Source organism: Vitis vinifera, chromosome 11 (genome assembly GCF_030704535.1).
Source record: "Vitis vinifera cultivar Pinot Noir 40024 chromosome 11, ASM3070453v1".
Lineage (NCBI taxonomy): Eukaryota > Viridiplantae > Streptophyta > Magnoliopsida > Vitales > Vitaceae > Vitis > Vitis vinifera.
The window spans coordinates 15,009,677-15,023,450 of record NC_081815.1 but is presented as its reverse complement, the minus strand read 5'-3'; positions in this window follow the sequence as shown (position 1 = coordinate 15,023,450).

The window sequence follows — 13,774 nt, the reverse complement described above, 5'->3', positions numbered from 1 at the left end:
TGATAATAAAAATTTTTATAATAATTTATTATATAATTAATTAGAAAATTAGAAACTCTATAATAGTTAGGGTTTTGTTGTAAAAGTAACAAAGAAATAAATTGAAGAATTTAGAGAAAGAAGTTTAGATAAAATCAACTCTGAGTTGCATTTTCAGTAACCTTAACCCTATTTATAGGATTACAATCATAATGGCTACCGTAAATATTTTTCTAATAATTATGAAGGCTAAATGAATATCTTGAAAGATTTCATGTAAATAAAAAAATATTATAATTAAATTTTTGGACTTAGTTATAACACTTTCCTTTGAAGTCATTAATCTTAGAAAAGAAAAACCCAGTGACAAAAATTCTAGTAAGAAAAAAAAAAAGCACAATAATCTTTTAATACTTTAAGACTATTACCATTGTCTCGTTAAAAACTCAAATAAAGGAAAAAGAGTGTGATGTAGTAATGTCCTTATTAATCTATTCATCCTCGTATTGTTATGATTTTTTTATTTTATTTTTATTTTTATGTAGCTCAGCATGAAAATCTTTAAGTTGATGCACTTTAATGCTAAATTGTTGATTGATCTTATTTGTTGAACATTAATTTTATCTCTCTTATGAAGCTTATGAGTATGAAAGAACTTGGGTGACATACACTCAATCTTATCACTCTTAATGCATCTTCCTTTAATTTGTGCAATGTAGACAATATTATCTTCGTAGAGCAAGTATTTCTAAATGATTTTTAAAAAGTAGCTATCATTGTTTACTTCACTAATCATAATAATATTGGAGTACTATTAAATACATATCTTGTTTGAGATTTAACCTTGTAAGGATTTGAGAAGTAACCAATGTTTGTATATCCAAGTAATTGTGATTATGCTTGATGCGAACCTCAATCGACACGCTTTGAGACCCAAAGTATAAGTAACAGACCTTGACCTAATGATTACAATGGAATCACGAACCGAAGACCTTGACCTAATGATTACAATAGAATCACGAACCGAAGGTATAAAGTTTGAACGCCACAAGGAAGAATCCCTGACAAGTTCAGGGTTCTTGAAAAACTAAAAGAAGAGCAAAGTCTCACCTTTTCTGATTTTTTTATTCAATAAAAATTATCCCCTATTACAATGAGTGCATGTTATTTATATGTCATGAAAAAAAAACTTACTAAATATTAAAATCCATAGAAATATCGACCCAAGGTGCACTAGGTACAGGTAAAGGAGTGTATAATCCATGTGGTAAGACCCTAGATTTGCCCTACAAGTAATGCATCTAGCATAAGATTTCTCCACAACACGTTTCATCTTTGGCAAAAAAAAATGTTCATGTAATACGTCTAAAGTCTTCCTTACACCAAAGTGACCCATTAAACCACCTCATTAAACCACCTCCATGTGCTTCACGCACAAGCAACTCACGCATAGAACTATTAGGCACACAAAGTCTATTCTCTCTAAACAAGTACCCATCTAGTCTATAGAATTAACCAAATGTTGCCTTCTCACATGCTCCATACACACTAGCAAAATCATCGTCATTAGCATACAATTCCTTAACATATTCAAATCCTAATAACTTTGCATTTAAAGTAGAGACGAGAGCATATTTTTTTTATAATGCATCAACCACAATATTTTCCTTACCTTGTTTGTATTTGATTACATAAGGGAAGGTCTCAATGAATTCCACCCACTTGGCATGCCTTCTATTCAACTTACCTTGTCCTTTTAAGTGCTTCAAGGACTCATGGTCGGTATGTATAACAAATTCTTTCGGCCAAAGGTAATGTTGCCAAGTCTCCAATGCTCTGATACCAAATGATGCGAACCTCAATCGACACGCTTTGAGACCCAACAAACAGTATTGGAATAATTGCCCAAGAAAGCTAAAATACAGATTTTGATAAAACCCTGACCCAACGTTTATGAGTGAAACACGAACCAAAAGTATAAGTAACAGACCTTGACCCAATGATTGCAATGGAATCACGAACCGAAGACCTTGACCCAATGATTACAATGGAATCACGAACCGAAGGTATTAAGTTTGAACGCCACGAGGAAGAATCTCTGATAAGTTTACAGTTCTTGAAGAACCAAAAGAAGAGCAAAGCCTCACATTTTTTGAATTTTTTATTCAATAAAAATTATCCCCTATTACAATGAGTGCATGCTATTTATATGTCATGAAAAAAAACTTACTAAATATTAAAACCCTAAATAAAAGTTGATTTGGTTTGAAATTAGCAGATTCAAAATAGGAAAATAGCTAAAAAAACGTTCTAAATAATAAAAGCCTAAAATTAAGGTAGATTTGGCCTGAAATTAGAAGCTCTATAATAGGAAAAATGTCTATTAACTGATATGAAGTTGGAAAGTCAATCAGTCATTAATCCACATCATAAATCACGCCCAATCAAGCCAGATTAGCCTTCAATAGCTTGGATTAAATTTATTACACCTTCATCTTCCTTTAGGCCAAGCTTGGAATGTCCTGCATTATAATCAACCCAAATCTCTTGAATTAGCCCATTAAGTGCCTTTTTGATCTTCTTGGATCTTGCTTTAATAATAAGCCCAACTGGAACATGCAATGGATCCTTGAATGCTTGTTGATTCTCATCAATGCTCCTTTTACATAATAAACTAATATCAAGAATTCCATGAAGATATTTGATCCCATTTCAATGTCTTTGAATTGGTGTAGAATTATATCTTATAAATAAATTCACATAAAAACATTATATTTAAACCTATACATTTTTCAGATACATTAATGCACCAATTACACTACGATATGATACTTCTAGAACAAGTAATTCTTCATTATCTTTTTACAATGAAACAAGTCCTCATTCACTTTAAGTAAACCAATAACTATGAAAAAACTTGATGTATATGATTTATCTATATGAAAGTACTTTATAACTTTCTTTGTATTGTTGACTAATAAACTAACACTCCATTAAAGAAACGCTTGATTTATAGGTCGAGACAAAAAAAAAAAAAATCTAAAGTCATTCATTTCAATTCCTTTTATAGATAATCAATTATTTTTGTTAATTCTTTAAGAGTTTCAACAAGATTCAAATTATCTACATGCATTGCAACATATGCGAATCCAGTTATAGATTTCTTAATGATTACACATTGGGAAAATTGGATTATATATATCCATCAAGACGGTTATACCATATGTGTTTAGATTATTTTAATATATATAAGGATTTTTGTAGCTTAATTAAGTATATGAGGTTTTGAATTATTTGCTTCAATCTTTCAATGATGTTTCTATATATGTGATTACCTAAATATCCATATAGATATGCATTACAATATCCATCATATACATATCTAGTCCTTCTAAAGTTGTTAAACTAATTAAATATTGAAATGTGATTGCGTCCATTATAAAAGAATATGTTTTCCTCATAGTCAACACCCAATTTATACTAGAAACCTTAAGTTATGAGTCACACTTTATATTTTGTGATATAATTTTTTTTATTGAGCTTTTTTATAAATATTCATTTATAATCAACAAACTTAATGACTTCAAGCATTTAGATGACATATTCAAATACTTCTCGTTTTTTCAATGAGTCTAGTTCTACCTATAGATAACTTCTTTCCATTTTAGTCACTCTTTCTTATACCAGCAGCATTTTCTAAATTATATGGTTTTAAGTCCTTAATCACATCTTATAATTATATAAATTAGCTAAACCAAAAACATAAAACATGATTATCTTATTCCTTTTTCCTTTATTTAATGAGGGGAGATAGAAATTAGAAATGAATTATAAAAAATTATTATTGTAAGTAAAAACTTGATATAAAAATAGTTTACGTGTCAATGAATCTTTTGAATGCAATTTCAATAATTCATTTATGATATGAACATATTTTCCATGTCCCATTGAGTGTCACGACACATTGTAATTAAACATAAATTTTTAAAATTCATAAAAAGGCATTATGATGTTCACATGCATAAATTTGGTCTATGTTCATCACGAATATAATATCTTTCTACTAACATTTATTTATTTTTATTTATTTTTTTAAAAAAAAAAAGAAGAAGAAAGGGAGTAAGAATAGTAAAATTAGAGCCATTTTATTAACATAATTGGGTACATTGTAACTAAGCTTGAGCCGATCAACATACCGAAATTTGCTTCAAATATTGTTCTTCCATGCCTTGAGGATGACAATTTCTTATTGATTTGGTTTGTTGCGTTGACCAAATCAATTTCCCACGTCATAAAAAGACCATGACTTGTCAATCCTTCCTTCACGATAAAAAATAAAGGGCTTCTAGATACAACCTCCTTGTCTTTCTATATATATATATTAAAAAAAAGGAAGCGTGATTGACTCTAATAATAACAAATTCAAACAAAAGATATTTGAAATGTGAAAGTCTTTATATTAAAATTAGAAATCATGTGATTTTACAAATCAGCTTTCAAATTTTCAGTTTTTTATTTAGAGATATTTTTTTGAAAAAAAAAAAATCAATGGAAGAAGGAATAAAACTAGTAAATTAAATTTTGATTTTTTTTTTCTTTCATTAAATCAAATTTATTTTAAGGTTATGTTTAGTTCAATAGAAAGTACTAAAAAAAAAAAAGAAAAAAATAATAAAAAATTTGATTTTCTCACATTTAGTTGTCCTCTAAAAAGATTTTATTTTTAAAAGTTAAATATAATTAAAATTAGTTAAAAATTTATATATTTTTAAATTATTTAATTTTATATTAATGAATTAAAATAAATAAAATGAGTTTGAATGACAAATAAAAATAATTTATCTATTTTAACTCTATTTTTTAATTTTTAATTTTTCTTTTTTATTTGTATATATTTTCTCTCAAATTTTACAAGAACCAAACTTAGGTGGTGTTTATTTTTTTGGTTTTTTGCTTAAAACAATTTAGCTTTAAAATTTAGGTTGTTTGTTTTTCTACTTTTTCATGACTTATTATAAATTTTTTACTAAATAGAAAAAACCAAAATATGTAGTTTTTTCTAAATAGAAAAAATAACATATTAGTTTTTTTTACTTTTTAATACTTAATAAAAATAAAATATTATAAAAACAAACAACCTAATATTTAACACTATTAAACATTAAGGTTCTATTTAAAATTAAATAAAAAAACAAACATCACTTTAGTCTAAAAAACCAATATGTAGCTCCACCATTAAGAGAAATTCTTAAAATAATTTATGAAGTTGGTTTTACCAAATTTTACTTTTTGCATAAGATTAAAAATATATTATACCTTATCATGTTCAATAAAATAATTATGTTACATTTGGTTTTTAAAAATAATAAGTAAATAAAAAAATACATTTTTATATTTAATTTTATTATAAAAATACAAAAATTTATTTGAATATAGAAAGAATTTATTAATTTTAAATATATTTTTATTCTCTTCCCATTTTCTCCTTTATCATTTTTCCTTAATTTAAAAAAAATATAAATATAGGAAATGACGGCTATAAAGTGTTCGTAAGAATGCTACCAACTTTTGTCAGTACGGTGATAATATATTAATATTAGAATGTGAGAGGAAGGTGATTGCAATTTGCAAGTACAAATTTTCAACATTTTCATTCTGAAGACTGAAGTTGGTCTACTGGTGTAATTTCCTAGGCGTATGAATTTCGTACAAAAATACCCAGCGTTATGATTTCATCTTACTTACCACCGTCACAATTGTTATTGTTTTCTGTGCCTCTCCAATTAAAGGAGGCTCCAAGACATACCCCAATTCCTTACGGACTTCGTTTACTTAGCCTCTAAGTTATCAAACTATTTACTTGGCCTTTAAGTCATCAAACTATCCAACAAACCATTTTAAACCAAAATGGAATTTTGTTATAAAATCTCTTTTACTTTAATTAAATAAAAAATGTAAACATTTCCATCCTTGTTATGTAAAACAGTGATGTGAATGAGATGGATTTTTTTGGAATAATTAACCATCATACCTAACTCTTAATAGAATCCAACATTCCCCACAAGTCAGGCAGGTGTCCTCCTTCTCCTAATAATAATCAGACTATTGATTACATCTTTATCTCTATTGAATATTTGTCATGCATTTGAGGAAGAGCAACAAATAATATTATGGTCTTCCCACCTACCATAAGAGGAGGTGGCACCAAGAGATGTTCAATCTCTTAATCTTATCTCATCTTTGTTTTAATATTTCCCTTACAAATCTATTCTTTCTTAGTTTGGAATTTTCAATTATCTCAATTTTGACTATTTTTTAATTTCATGGAAAATATGTACCAAGATTTGATTCCAATGCAATATCTTAATTTGAAATTTTCAATTATCACAATTTTGAATATTTTATTTTTCAATTTCTATTCTCCTTTAATCCCGAGTATACGGTGAAACATATGTATATGTGAGATTCCTCCTAATGATTTCATTTACTTTTTCATTTATGTAAATGTTGGATAAAAGAATCAATTTCTAAGGTTATGCTAAGTTCTAGAAAATTTAAGGGAAAATGTGAGTGAAAGAAAATAGAGAGGAAAAGTAGGAAGGAATAAATAAATAAATAAATAAATTATTTTTATATGTTTATTTAAACTCGTTTAGCTTATTTTTCCCCATTACATTAAGATTAAATAATTTCAAATTGCATAAATTTATAACAAATTTTAATTATATTTGAATTATTTTTTTTTGGTATTTTTCATAATAAAACCAAATATAAGAAAACCATTTTTTTAATATTTTTTTTTATTTCCCTAGTACTTTTTAAGAACCAAACAATAAGGGAGAAAAATAGGAGTCACTTTTAAAATTTGTTTGATCACGTAAAATTTTTAAATTATTTAAAAATTTTTATAAACCATTTAGTAATAGAAATGTAACTAATAACTTATAGCAAAATATTATTGTAAAATAAAAGAAGAAAAAAAAATTGAAAGAGAAACAAATTATAATATTCAGAATAATCTTTCTATTGTAGGCTTCCTTTTATAGAAAGTCAAGATGAGATTTACAACACATTTGAAATAATCATCTATATCAAAAATGGGCAAATCATCACATTTGATGGAATAGTACTTACGAAATATTATAAAGATATATAATATTACCGTAATATAATTAAAATTGATTAGATAAATCTTCTTGAATAATATTACTTTTAAAATTTGCAACATGATTATCTTTGATTTTTCTTAATATTAAGACTATAGAAGAATCATAATGAAATTAAATTTTACAACTACTTAAAAACATAATTATTTCATAGTAATTAGAAGTGACTTCTATGTTTAAAAAAAAAATTGAAATAATGTTTTTAAAATAATTATTTGCTAACCATAGATATAGACTAGGAGATGATATATTATCCTCAAGAAAAAAAATAAAATCAAACCCATAAGGCTATGTTTGGTTTTGAAAAATGTGTGAAAAAAATGTTAGAGAAAAAAAAAAAGAAAGGATAAGTTCGAGGGAAAGAAAAAATGAAAAAAAATAAAAAATAGATATAAAATCAATAAATTATTTTATATGCTACTTCAAACTTATTTTACTTATTTTCCTTTTCAATACGAAGATTAAATAATTAAAAAAATGTATAGATTTTTAACTAATTTTAATTATATTTATTTTTTTCATATATATATATATATTTATTTATTTTTTAGCCAGATATGGTTACTGCTAGGGTCACAACTCATCTAGAATTATGTTTCCTTTTGAGGTAATGGGAATTCCAAATGGGATTCCTAGATATATTTGAAAGAAGTTTGATAAGAAAGAGTGATCCAGTTGATGCGAGCTCCACTGCACGGTTTTGCTTTCTGGTTTGATGTCGAATTAAATGGGTTTGTAGGATTTTTATTTTTTATCTATTTCCTGCTAGTGGCTGATTCCATTACCTTGCCCATGTCATTATTTTTCAATACCCACTCATCAATCTTCATGCAAAAGCTGTTTGCTCAGGTGGTGGAAAAAAATAATGTAAAATGGGTTTATGGCCATTACACTGGAGACGTGCACTTAAAGATCACCACATTCCATATTTCTTTTATTATTTCTTCACGTTTTGGATATCAAAGTAATTCTCTAATATTCCGATTTTGAAATTTAATTTTCCGGTGTTTCATCCTTAAAATAATTTTTTGGGTTTCCACTTTTCGAAATTTAATTTTCCGGCGTTTCATCCTTAAAATAATTTTTCGGGTTTCCAATTTTCGAAATTAAATTTCCGACATTCCATCCTTAAAATAATTTTTCGGGTTTTCACTTTTTGAAATTTAATTTTCCGGGCGTTCCATCCTTAAAATAATTTTTCGGGTTTCCACTTTTCGAAATTTAATTTTCCGGCATTCCATCCTTAATAATTTTTCGGGTTTCCAATTTTCGAAATTTAATTTTCCGCCATTCCATCCTTAAAATAATTTTTCGAGTTTCCACTTTTCGAAATTTAATTTTCCAGCGCTCCATCCTTAAAATAATTTTTTCGGGTTTCCACTTTTCAAAATTTAATTTTCCGACATTCCATCCTCAATAATTTTTCGGGTTTCCAATTTTTGAAATTTAATTTTCCGACATTCCATCCTTAAAATAATTTTTTAGGTTTCCAGTTTTCGAAATTTAATTTTCCGACATTCCATCTCTAAATAATTCTTCAATTTTCTAATTCCCAAGTTCACTTCCCAATTTTCACAATTATTTACCTAATCATTATTACTATGATTCCATTTATTTATTTATTCACTTATTCATTTATTTAAAATCTCATTTCTAAATAACTCTTCAAATTTTCAATCTCCAAAATTCCACTATTCACGTTCATTCGTTTTAAACATTATTTTTGTTATTATTATTATTATTTCATTTATTTATTTATTCATTTCTTTTAAAAATTCCAATTATTAAAGTTAAATTCTTCAAAAATCTGACTTTCGAATTTAATTTTCAATCTAAAAAATTCAACTATTCACGTTTATTCGTTTAAACATTATTTTTGTTATTATTATTATCATTCCATATTTATTTATTTATTTCTTTTAAAAATTCAAATTATTAAGGTTCAATTCTTCAAAAATGTGACTTTCGAATTTAATTTTCAATTTAAAAATTTTCACTATTTACGTTCATTATTTTAAACATTATTTTTGTTAATATTATTATTATTCCATGTTTATTTATTTATTTATTTTAAAATTTTCAATCATTAAAGTTTAATTATTCAAAAATCTTACTTTCGAATTTAATTTTCAATCTAAAAAATTCCACTATTCAAGTTCATTTGTTTAAACATTATTATTATTATTATTATTATTATTATTATTCCATATTTATTTATTTATTTCTTTTAAAAATTTAAATCATTAAAGTTCAATTCTTGAAAAATCTGACTTCTGAATTTAATTTTCAATCTCAAAGATTTCACTATTCACATTCATTCGTTTAAATATTATTCTCATTATTATTATTATTATTCCATTCATTTATTTTACAAATTCCAATAATTAAAGTTCAAAATTTTAAAATTCCGTTTTCCAAATTTAATTTTCAATTTAAAAAATTTCATTATTCACATTCAGCTGTTTAATGATTATTTTCGTTATTATTATTATCCCGTTCATTTATTTATTCACTTATTCATATATTTAAAATCTCTATCTCCAAATAATTTCTCAAAATTTCAATCTCTAAATTCAATCTCCAATCTCTAAAATTCTATTTTTTTTGCAATTATTTACCTAATCTTTTATTATTTCATCATTATTATTATTCCATTCATTTATTTATTCACTTATTTGTTTATTAAAATTCCGTCTTTAAATAATTCTTCAAAATTCCGATTCCCAAATTTAGTTCTCTGAAATTCCAATTCCTTCCAAATTTAATTTCTAAAATTCTCATTCTTATATTTAATTTCTAAAAATCCAATTTTCAAATAATCTCTAAGACTTCAATTTTCAAATAAATTTCAAAAATCCAGTTTTCCCTCTAACAGTTTTTAATTTCTATTTGGTGACACATATGATATGTTTTGTACTCTTTATTATACACTAACTCCATTTTTATGATAGCGCATTGCTCGTTCGTGGCCTAGGTACGCATCCCTTCCCATTCCGGTCATTCTCTATGCATGTTTTGATTCCCATGTGTGCATGGTCGATTTGAGTATCCGTTGATTTTCCTATTGTTCGTCACGTTAGCTTTATTTTATTAGTAGAGACCCGATTTTAGGAATTTAGAAGGGTGCTACGGTCTTTACCGTACCTTCCTGATGAGTAACCTGACCCCCGAGCCTGATCCGGGAAATAAGGAATCACACTTAGGGTTTTCTTTTTTATTTTGTTTACCCTTTTAAAAATAAAACAAAAATAAGTGGCGATTCCAAGTCATTTTTTTTTTTAAATAAATAAAATCATTTTTAAACAAAAATCGAACTTGCCATCGAGTGAAAAACGCATGAGCCACTTTTCAAGAACCAAACAACAAGGAGGAAAAATAGGAGTCACTTTTTAAATGTGTTTGATCACGTAAATTTTTTAAATCATTTAAAATTTTTTATAAACCATTTAGTAATAGAAATGTAACTAATAACTTATAGCAAAATATTATTGTAAAATAAAAGAAGAAAAAGAAATTGAAAGAGAAACAAATTATAATATTCAGAATAATCTTTCTATTGTAGGCTTCCTTTTATAGAAAGTCAAGATGAGATTTACAACACATTTGAAATAATCATCTATATCAAAAATCGGTAAATCATCACATTTGATGGAATAGTACGTACGAAATATTATAAAGATATATAATATTACCGTAATATAATTAAAATTGATTAGATAAATCTTCTTGAATAATATTACTTTTAAAATTTGCAACATGATTATCTTTGATTTTTCTTAATATTAAGAGTATAGAAGAATCATAATGAAATTAAATTTTACAACTACTTAAAAACATAATTATTTCGTAGTAATTAGAAGTGACTTCTATGTTTAAAAAAAATTTGAAATAATGTTTTTAAAATAATTATTTGCTAACAATAGATATAGACTAAGAGATGATATATTATCCTCAAGAAAAAAGAAAAAATCAAACCCATAAGGCCATGTTTGGTTCCGAAAAATGTGTGGAAAAATTTTAGGGGAAAAAAAAAAAGAAAAGATAAGTCGAGGGAAAGAAAAAGTGAAGAAAAAAAAATATATATGTAAAATCAATAAATTATTTTATATGCTACTTCAAATTTATTTTACTTATTTTCCTTTTCAATATGAAGATTAAATAATTAAAAAAATGTATAGATTTTTAACTAATTTTAATTATATTTATTTTTTTTCATATATATATATATATATATATATATATATATATATATATATATATATATCATGTTAAAACCAAACATGAAAAAAAAAAGTTTTCTTAATTTTTTTTTTCTTTTTTCCTTATTACTTTTAGAAGCCAAAGATAGCCTAAGAGTTTAGTCAATTATAAATTCCTCTTATAAGATAGTAATATGATAGAATTTAAAAACTAAACTCAATTTACCAAACCCCAATACTTTTTTGCCTCTTTACATTTTATTAATAACTAAGAGCATCACTAAAATCTAGATAGTATCAACTAAGAGGGTACAAAATCACGATTTAATCAAATCTTCCTTAAAATTGAGAAAGAAATATAAATTGTAAATTTGTGAAAACAAAGAGATTATGAAATATAATTCAAGATATTTTTTTTTTTTGGTATTGTAAACTTTTTTTTTTTTTTAATTAGCATGATTCAAATTATAAACTTTATCCAATAGATTTAATACTTCTCAATAATGAAGAAAAATTAACATAGATTTTAGCTAGTACAAAAATGTTAATATCATTGTTTTCATAACTTCTAGTTATGAATGGTAATATATAATTTCTAAATATGTATAATTTAATTTGTATAAAAATGTTAATATTCTTGTTTTCATAACTTTTGGTTATACATAATAATTATATATCTTCTGGCTATATATAATTTTAATTTGTATCGTACAAATTCTAGTTATATGAGTTTTAATGTTGTTTTTCTTTTACTTTGCTTTACGCTATCAATAATAGAAAATTGATTTATATTCTAATAATATAAAAAAGGGTAATTATAACTATAATATAAAAAAAATTGATAATTATAATTATTATAGAAAATAACATAAATTATTTCATGACGTAACTTATCATGAAATTGATGTAGGGGTTGTCAAAGTATTTCTCATGAAATTTGATGGAGAAATATTTGAAGTAGATAGTAAATCTTCTCCTTATTCTACTTGAATCAGGTAATTGCAGAGAATGGTAGAAGTAGAAGTTTTCAAATGTTGGGCTCAAGCTATAACGTGGTGTAAAGATAAAAGAAAATTGAAAGAGAAACAAATTGCAATGCTCAAAATAATCTTTTCATTCCTTTAATAGGTCTACTTTATAGAAACTTAAAGAGATTCACCATAACTTTTGAGATAATTATCCACAAGTTCCTACATCCTAACAAATTTCCATAATAAACCCATTATTGATAACAATTTTAAATTTTTATAACTTTTTTATTCCATTTTTGTTATATTTTATAAAATAAAAAAATTTATTATAAAATTTAAATTCTTCTAAATTAAAATATATATTTTTAAAATTCAAACACTTCGTTTAAATTAAAATATTTTATTATTAATTTATTGATGCAATAAAATCAAATTTCTAAAAAGCTATCTATTTTAATTGATTATTAGATTCACTTGTAATGAATTTCTTTTAAAATAGAAACTTTCATTTTTATTCATTTTTAATTCTTTAATATAATAATATTAAAATCCTAAATAATCTCTATTTAATCTCTTTTTAAGAGTTTCTTTTTCTTGTTATTTATTTTTTTATCATTATGTACATATTTTAATATTTTTTTGTTTATTTTAATATAATAGAATTAGAATTATAAACAAATTATATTTAATTGATTTATAAGAATTAATTTTTCATTAAAAGATTCTGATTTTTTTTTTCATACCCTACCTTTACAAAGAAAAAAAAAGAGAAGAAGAAAAAATTTACAACTTTTTTATGTTATTTATTTATTTATTTATTTTATATTTTCTATCATTATGCATATATTGTGACAGTTGTTTTTATTTCCTTAATATAGTAAAATTAGAATTCTAAGTATTTGATTGATTTATAAAAATATTTTTTCATTAAAGGAATTTAATTAAAAGGTTCCAAAATCTCTAATTAAAAAAAAAAAATTATAAGGTACAATAAAAGAATTTTTTAGGGAAAACTGCGTTTTGGCCCGCCTATTTGGGCGTAATAGCTTTTTCATAACCCAAGTTTTCATAACCCAAAATATGTCCACTGTTGCCCAAAAAAATATCCCTTTCATGCACTATCCACTGTTTTATAATTTCATTTCCAAAATTACCCCTCCAGCCTTCCAGCAGCCATCTCCCTCTCCACGTCACGGGTTGTGCTTTTAATAAATAAACACAAAAATCTTAAACAAGTTAGCAAAACCCACGCAAAGTCCTTAGCTTCTTTCTCTTCTCTCTCTTTTCTCTCTATTGTGTGAATTTCTCAGTGAAAAATCGAATAATCGATTCATGCGTGTCTCCGTACTATTGATCTGCAAATTTCTTCAGATAAAGCCCACGTGAGAGGGAAAATGAAAGGAAGAAATTGAAAAGAGAGGATATGGATATAGAAATCATAATAAAGGCCTGTTTGGGA